Source organism: Sphaeramia orbicularis, chromosome 4 (assembly GCF_902148855.1).
Source record: "Sphaeramia orbicularis chromosome 4, fSphaOr1.1, whole genome shotgun sequence".
Classification (NCBI taxonomy): Eukaryota; Metazoa; Chordata; class Actinopteri; order Kurtiformes; family Apogonidae; genus Sphaeramia; species Sphaeramia orbicularis.
In genome coordinates, this window is record NC_043960.1 from 45,151,540 (window position 1) to 45,159,439 (window position 7,900).

A 7,900-nucleotide genomic window follows, 5' to 3' on the forward strand; every position below is an offset into this window, starting at 1 on the left:
TTATTATTCTCTACTTCTTCTGTTGAATCTTTCTCCTCCTTTTCTCCTTCCTCCTTGTTTTCCGGCATCTCATCTGGATTTGTTTGTTTTCCCTCCTCCCTACCATCTTCTACCTTTTCTTCTGTTTCTACTGTTTTTTTGTCGTCTCCTGTCCTACATGATCATCCTCTTTCTGAGCGCCCACTGCTGCAGACGTCCTCCTCTTTAGCATCATTTTTAATGTTGTCATCTTTAGTGTTTTCTTGACCTTGACCTGCTGTTTTTTCATCATCGGCTGTTGATTCGTCTGCTGTGACTTGTCTTTGTGATCCTGCGTCCTCGTCGTCTCCCTTCCTCCCTGTGTCGGTTACAGATGCCTCTTCACAGCTGAGAGCCTCTCGCTCCTCTGAGGGCTCCACTTTCATCTGTTCACTCGCTGTCATCGCCGCCTCTGAATTGTCTGCCGCTGCTGTCTCATCAGTCTTCTTATTGGGCTCTGATACCGATGACTCATCCTCTTCACCACTTTTTGCCCCTGCCCCATCTCCTCGGGCTGCGCATCATCCTCCACTGCAGTTTCCTCTCCTTTTTCTTCATCTTTCGCTGTTTCCTCTGCATCAGCGGACTTAGCCGCTGCATCTGCTTGAGGATCTGAAGTCATGTCATCTTCAGGCACTTTCTCTTCAGATACTGGATGTGAAGCTGCAGCTGAATCCTCTATGTCCTCTGATATAACCTTCTCTGTTGCTTCTTCCTCTTTTCCTTCTGATGAAGCCTTTTCATTGACCTCATCCGTCTTAGCTGTCTCATCCTTAACAATCTCACTGTTTTCACTGAGTTCTTGTTTAGTTTCATCCTCCTCTTCTTTCGACTCAGTATTTTCTACCACTTCAGCTTCACCCTTTACCTCTTCTTCAACGGTCAGTTGCTGTTCTGCATCTGTTTTCTCTAGAACTGCATCTGCAAAAGCAATCAAAATTTTTTGTTTAAGAAAAAACCTTTTCGGATTGCTTGATGTTTTTTTTTGGAATGAAAATAAAACTCTGGTACCCTTCTTGTCCTCTGCAGGGCCTTTATTTGTTGACTCCTCCTCTTCCTCGGTGCTGGTGTCACTAAGCTCAGGCGTAGAGCTGCAATGCGACTCCTTTAATATGGCTTCTGCCAGCTTCTCCTGCACAGACTTGGCTTGAGAAAGAGAAACAGACACGGTGCATGCAATTTTATCAGTATGTGTTTCAGAAAAAAAAACTGGATAGGATTCACCCATGATGATGCATGATGCACAAACACCACACTGTCAGAGGCCATTTCAGAACAATGCAAACACAAAGAAAAGACACAGTCACACAGTCAACAGAAAGCACGTCTCTTTAATCGTCAGGCAAAAACAAAGGACACAACATGCAAAATATAAAAACATGCACAGAAAGAAAAAGACAGAAACAAGCTTTATTCAATACACAACCAAAGGGTAAGTGTAACACTTAAATGAAATAACTAAAATAATGTAGTTTTGGTACTTCAGTATGTTGTGCAAACTACAGATGGCCTGACTAGAGCAGCAGCAAAAATCCGTGCCTGTGGTTGCAGATGATGTCTGCATCAAAAGTGGAAAAAGTGACTTGGAGGGAAACCAATAGGTCAAAATGTAGGAAAAAATGCTTAAAATGACTCCCTGATGCTAAATTCAGATGGAGGTGCTGTGCCAAGGTACGTATCCCTGCTCAGAATTGTTTCTCCTGGCTGCAGGAGCATAATTTTGACTTTTTATCTCATATGTATGACTTTCATATCTCATAATTTCCACTTTTTATCTCATAATTATGACTTTTATATAATTATGACTTTCTTATCTCATAACTATGACTTTTTATCTCATAATTTTGACTTTTTAATGTCATAATTAGTTTTCTTATCTCATAATTATAACTTTTTATGTCATAATTATGACTTACTTTGGGGATTTTTTTTTTTTTTTTATCAGAGATGGAAATGAGCTTGCTCCATAGGCTTCCTATGTATGGAAGCCTATTTCCACCACTAGAAAAAAAAATACCCATGGTAAGTCAAATTATGACATAAAAGTCAAAATTATGCTCCCGCAGCCAGGAAAAACAATTCTCAGCGGGGATACGTACTTGGCACAGCAGTGGAATGATAAATGCATGACAGTACACTAACCCATGAAGAAAATAGGACTGATGTCCCTGTATCTCATCAGCATGTTCTATTAAGAATCAATAACAACTTGAATTTGTGAGGTTATCAGGTTCTGTTCTATGTTAGTCCTGTGGTCTTGATGCAGGAGATCAACTCCCAATAGAAGTGGGTGGTACTTTCACGGAGGAGAACTCCGCTAATTTAATGATAGTCCATATATGACTTCCTGTCAGTGCTCAGTAGTAAATATGTTGATATCTCTGACCATTTCCATTTTATAAACCATTATATGGCCCATTATTAGTAATGGCAAATTTTGAATTTTTAAAAAAATTTCAAACCTGCGAACAAATTCTACAGACATTGTTGCAAGAAATCTACATAAAATTGTCAATAAAAAGGTCATGGACTCAAATTAAAGTCCATATATGACTTCCTATTAGTGCTCATAAGTAACTACATTGATATCTGTAACTATTTCCATTTCAAAAACCATTAAAATACAGCCCATTATAAGTAAAGACCCATTTTGTAATATTTAAAAAAAATCACCTAAAACTCAAAAATCTAAATATCTCAAAACCCCAAACAGACTTTGTAGACATTGTCCCAAGGAAGCTACATATAAAATTGGAAATGAATCTGATCGGTTCGTCGTAGGAGGAGTTTGAAGAAATTGTTAATGAATATGCAGTGCCTTCACTATAGCTCAAGGCTGAAACTAACAAAAGATTTGAAAACTGAAAAAGAAGTTTGAAGTGGAAAATGAAGATTTATTTAAATTCCTACAAATTGGGCACTGTTGGACCATAAAAAGAGTACCAAGGAAATTATGCTCAAACTAGACCGGGGTTCTCAGATAGAGATGAAATAAAACCTGAAACCTTAAAACAAAATGGGAAAACTAACTGAATCCAGAGATCACACAGGGGTTGAATATGGAAAACTGAACGCTCATCTTCTAAATCAAAGTAGAGAATTTAGTTCGAGGTTTGGTTTGTTTCTTTATCAAGCCCCAAATTAAACATTAGCTAATTGAGGCTCAACAGCTAGAGACAAAGTGGAAACATAGACACCAATCATTCAGTGGTAATGAGACTAAAGGGGCAGATAAAAAATGGAAGGACCTGTCAGAGGAAGAGATACTCAGTTCAGATATTAAAGAATATCTGATGTAATTTACCCTCACTGATTAAAGTACGTGGCACCCTAAGGTTTTTTGTGTTCAAATCTGTGAACATCACAAAAAAAGTAAAAAAAAAAAAAATCCCACTTTTCTGCACTTAGTTTATGTGTTTAGTTATTTATTCCTTTGAGTTATTAGTTCATTTCAGTTGTATCTAGTTTCTATTAATATAGAGCATATTTAATAACAAACATGAGTATACATTTTTCACTGTCAACTGTTTTGGGTCAAGGAATGAAGATAATATCAGCTATTTAATTTTAATTGTATTTAATAAAGGACAAATCCGGATGTAATTGTTTTTCTGATTGATTGAATTAGATTCTGCTTTGATATGCTTTTAAGGAAATTGTTGCTGTACTTTTGGTACCTTTTAAATTATTGATGGTGTTTCATATGTATGTTCTTTGTTAAGTAATTTATGTACGGTTTTAGAACTGAGTTTTATTATGTGTTTTATGTCTATTTTTAGTGTGGATGTATGGCTGTGATTTCTACTTTCTGTAACTTCTGCTGTTACTGAAAGATTTTGAATCTCAATGATTTTTTCCTGGTTAAATAATGGTTAAATAAAATAAATAAAATAAATGCATCTTTTCCCTGCTCCATACTGTTATATTGGCCTTTAAAACTCCTCTAGTGCAAACATACTTCAAGAACACAGTGTGAAATACCTTTGGTTGTTGCAGTTGAATGATACATGTTCATCAGTATGTTGAGGTAAAAGTATTTACAGTAGTATTCTAAAAGAAAGAGGCTGAAAATCCAGAAGAAGACTGGTTCATACCGTCGCTCATAACAGCCTCATGTTTTGTGCTTTTTTCTGTGATTGTTTTCACAGCTCTGTGGTCATCTGGAATGACCACGGACACTGAACAGAAAATCAGATGCAAAATGAGGACACACATAACAGGGTTTTCCCTACGGTTTAGGTGCATACTCAAGCCATTTTAGGCTACATTAATGTCAAATAACGTGAGGAGCATCCAAACTAACTAAAATGACCAGATCTTATGACTGCAGTGAACTTCATTAACTGGTTGTCTCATACTTTTATTGTCTGCTCTAGTTTTATTAAATCTATGTTCAGATATTCACTGTTACCCATAAAAATGGAAGAATTTTGTATTCAGCACACTTCTATCTAATCTAAAACAAAAAAAACAACAAAAAACAAAAATTACTATATATAATATTCTTAATTACTCTTTTTATTCATTTTCTCCACATCAGTAATCACATTTGACCAGGAACAGTGGTTACATACTGAGTCCCAGTTACACTTTATCTATCAAGAATAAATCCCATTGTCATAATCATTTCATAAGAAGAGGTAAAAACGATTTCATTCCAACTTTAATGAGTAACAGTGTATTTAGAATATTGGTCAAAAACATGAAACTACGTGTTTTTATTGAAAAACTATAAGGTTTTTCTCATGGGAGAGTCCAAAATGCTGCAAATTGTCCAAAATTATGGGAAAATCAATTCACAGATCATACAGCCATATAACCCCCCCTCCCACTGCACCCACAGCACCCACCCACAGGACACTGGGGAAAGCCCTGCATAAGAAACAAACCATGCACACATAAGATTTAAAAAAAAAGAAAAATAATAACAATAATAATAACACAAACACAGAAGTAATTTTTCCACTATTCAAAAATGTTAAAATTTTCGTAAGATTTTTAATGTGACAATAAACTACTTCACAGTCATACAAAGCAGTTTGGTGGTGACAATAGTGGAAAAACCCCACAGAGATGTACTGATCCACGTTGTCACTCCACTGTGGTATCTCTGGGATCACACTCACCCCTCTCCTGTTCCTCCTCCTGTTTGCGCTCATCTGTCCTGGCCTGGGCCTCTCCTTCTGTGGCGTTACTCTCTTTATTCTCGTTTCCTGAGGGGACGCTGGAGTCACAGATGGGTATCTCTGTGCTTTCTCCTGCACTGTCCACCAGCTCAGGGCCCTTGGTCACCGCAGAGGGGGCTTCCTCAGGACTGACTTCATTTTTCTCCTCTGCTGGAGTGATAGTTTCCTCCTGGTCACGCTGCTGTACATCTTTAGGCTGCTCTGCCTTTCCTTCATCTCTGACTGCGTCTTTAGTTTCTTCTACATCGCTCTCCTCTCTGTCGCTGCCTGAGAAGCTGGAGCCCGAATGAGACTTTCTGTCATCTGTGCAAGAAATATAGAGCAATTAGAAAAATCACTCTCTACACCTGCAATTTATGATTTATAGCAGAAATACTTTCCTTAGTAGTCGAAAAAGTACACATTAACCCATAAAGACTCAAACAGCCACAAGAAACCACAATCATCTACTGATCGTTTAGCCTCATGGCACAATTACCTAAGTCATAGACTATATGGACAAAAGTATTGGGACACGTTGAATTCAGGTGCTTCTTTTCTAACAGGGGTCTGGGCTATAAAACAATCATGACAAACATCATAATTTAGTTTTATATTGTGATAAATATCATATTGATGATTAAAATTGATGTTTATATCTCAAATCAACATGAACAGAACATCTTACAGCTGTAGACATGATATGTCCCAATATTTTTGTCCATATAGTTGATAAACATCAATATTTCTTTTTTTAAGTTGAAAGGAATACTTTTCTATCTAAGTGAGATGTGAAGAAAGTAGATGGTTAGTTGTGGCAGAAAATCATTTACAGTCAGACCATAAAATATATTTTAGATATTTAGAGGTAGAACATGTATGGTATACCACTAACAAAATCAATGTTGAGAGAAATTAAGTAAAAACCATCTCTGAGGCATTTTGGAGGCAAAGATAACAATTTAAACCAAACTAACCAATGCAATACAATGATTTATCCCATTATAAAACTATATTATGACATTTGTCATTATTGTTTTGTATCCCAGAGCCCTGTTAGAAAAGAAACACCGGACTTCAACGTGTCCCAAAACTTTTGTCCATAAAGTGTATGACTTAGGCAATTATCTATGAGGCTAACATAATGTAAAATGTTTCATACCTGTTGATCCACAAAACCTATCAATCCATGTAAATAATTGCTGTAAAGTACAGTTTGTCATCTTTTCATGGTCATCAGATATGACCCATTTGGATGTTCAGAGGCTCCGTAGTTACCATGGAAACGCCGTCATCTTTTACAACATTGATTCACCAGTAAAACCCATGGAGTTGGATCAATGACAGTGGATGGAGACACTTGTTTTTATGTTCGGTTAATGACATATTTGTTGAAAAAGTCACTTTTTCTTCAGTTTTCTCTGTTTTTGGTATAATTACCTTCAACTTTAATCAAAGCTTTTATCAACATCTACATGATCACATAATTAAATAAAGGAAAATACCTGATTTTCACTGAAAAAAAACAAAACAAAACAAAAACTAAACACAAAAAACAGAGGATAATATTGTACTAAATGGTGATAAATCATTTAAGAAAGGTTAAATAGAGAGAAAAATTCATTTGGGAACTGCCACTGGGTCTTTATGGGTTAAACCAAGAAAGAAAGCATTTATACAGTTTAACATTTTCAACTTAGGAGAAAAGACAAAACAAACTGAACATAACACTGCAATTTCAGTTTGATAGAGAAGCAGAATTATAAGTTTACCTAGGTTTGTTTTTCTCTATCAGAAACATGTCGAACATTTGTATGCTGATCACAGATCCAACTGTAAAATATAAAACACTATCATATCAAATAGTTTTCAAATCAATCCGATCATTTTCTATAACTAGAAGCACTCGGAGAGCGCAGACCTCCGCCAAGGCTGATCAGTGGCCCCTCCGTGGGCCCCCCACGCCAAGGAGGTTATTTTTGCCAGGGTTTGTCTGTCTGTCTGTTTGTCTGTCTGTCTGTCTGTTTGTCTGTCCGTTAGTGTGCAACATAACTCAAAAAGTTATGGACAGATTTTGATGAAATTTCAGGGTTTGTTGGAAATGGGATAAGGAAGAAATGATTAAATTTTGGTGGTGATCGGGGGTGGGGGGGCCCACGGGGGGGGGCACTGATCAGCCTTGGCGGAGGTCTGCACCCCCCCCGTGGGCCCCCCCACCCCGATCACCACCAAAATTTAATCATTCTTCCTTATCCCATTTCCAACAAACCCTGAAAATTTCATCCAAATCTGCCCATAACTTTTTGAGTTATGTTGCACACTAACGGACAGACAAACAGACAGACAGACAAACAAACCCTGGCAAAAACATAACCTCCTTGGCGGAGGTAATTATTCTGTTGGTAAAGTATTGATTTCTTTAGCAAACAGAGTCAGATAAGGTACAGTGAACACCGTCCCTGTACATTATCCCTTACGTGTTCCTCTCAGTAATCATGCATACTTTAAAGATGTGTCTGAACATGAGATTCACTCACCTTCCTTCTCACTCTCCTCACTCTCAGAGGTCCCTCGCTTCTCAGCCTTTTTCTGTTTCATCAGTCAGAGATGGGGATTTCTTTTCTTTCTCCTCGTCCACAGGGCCTTCATCGTCTGCCTCAAAGTCTTCTTCATAGTCTGAGGAAAACACAAGCCACACCGTTTCCTGTGTTTTTCAC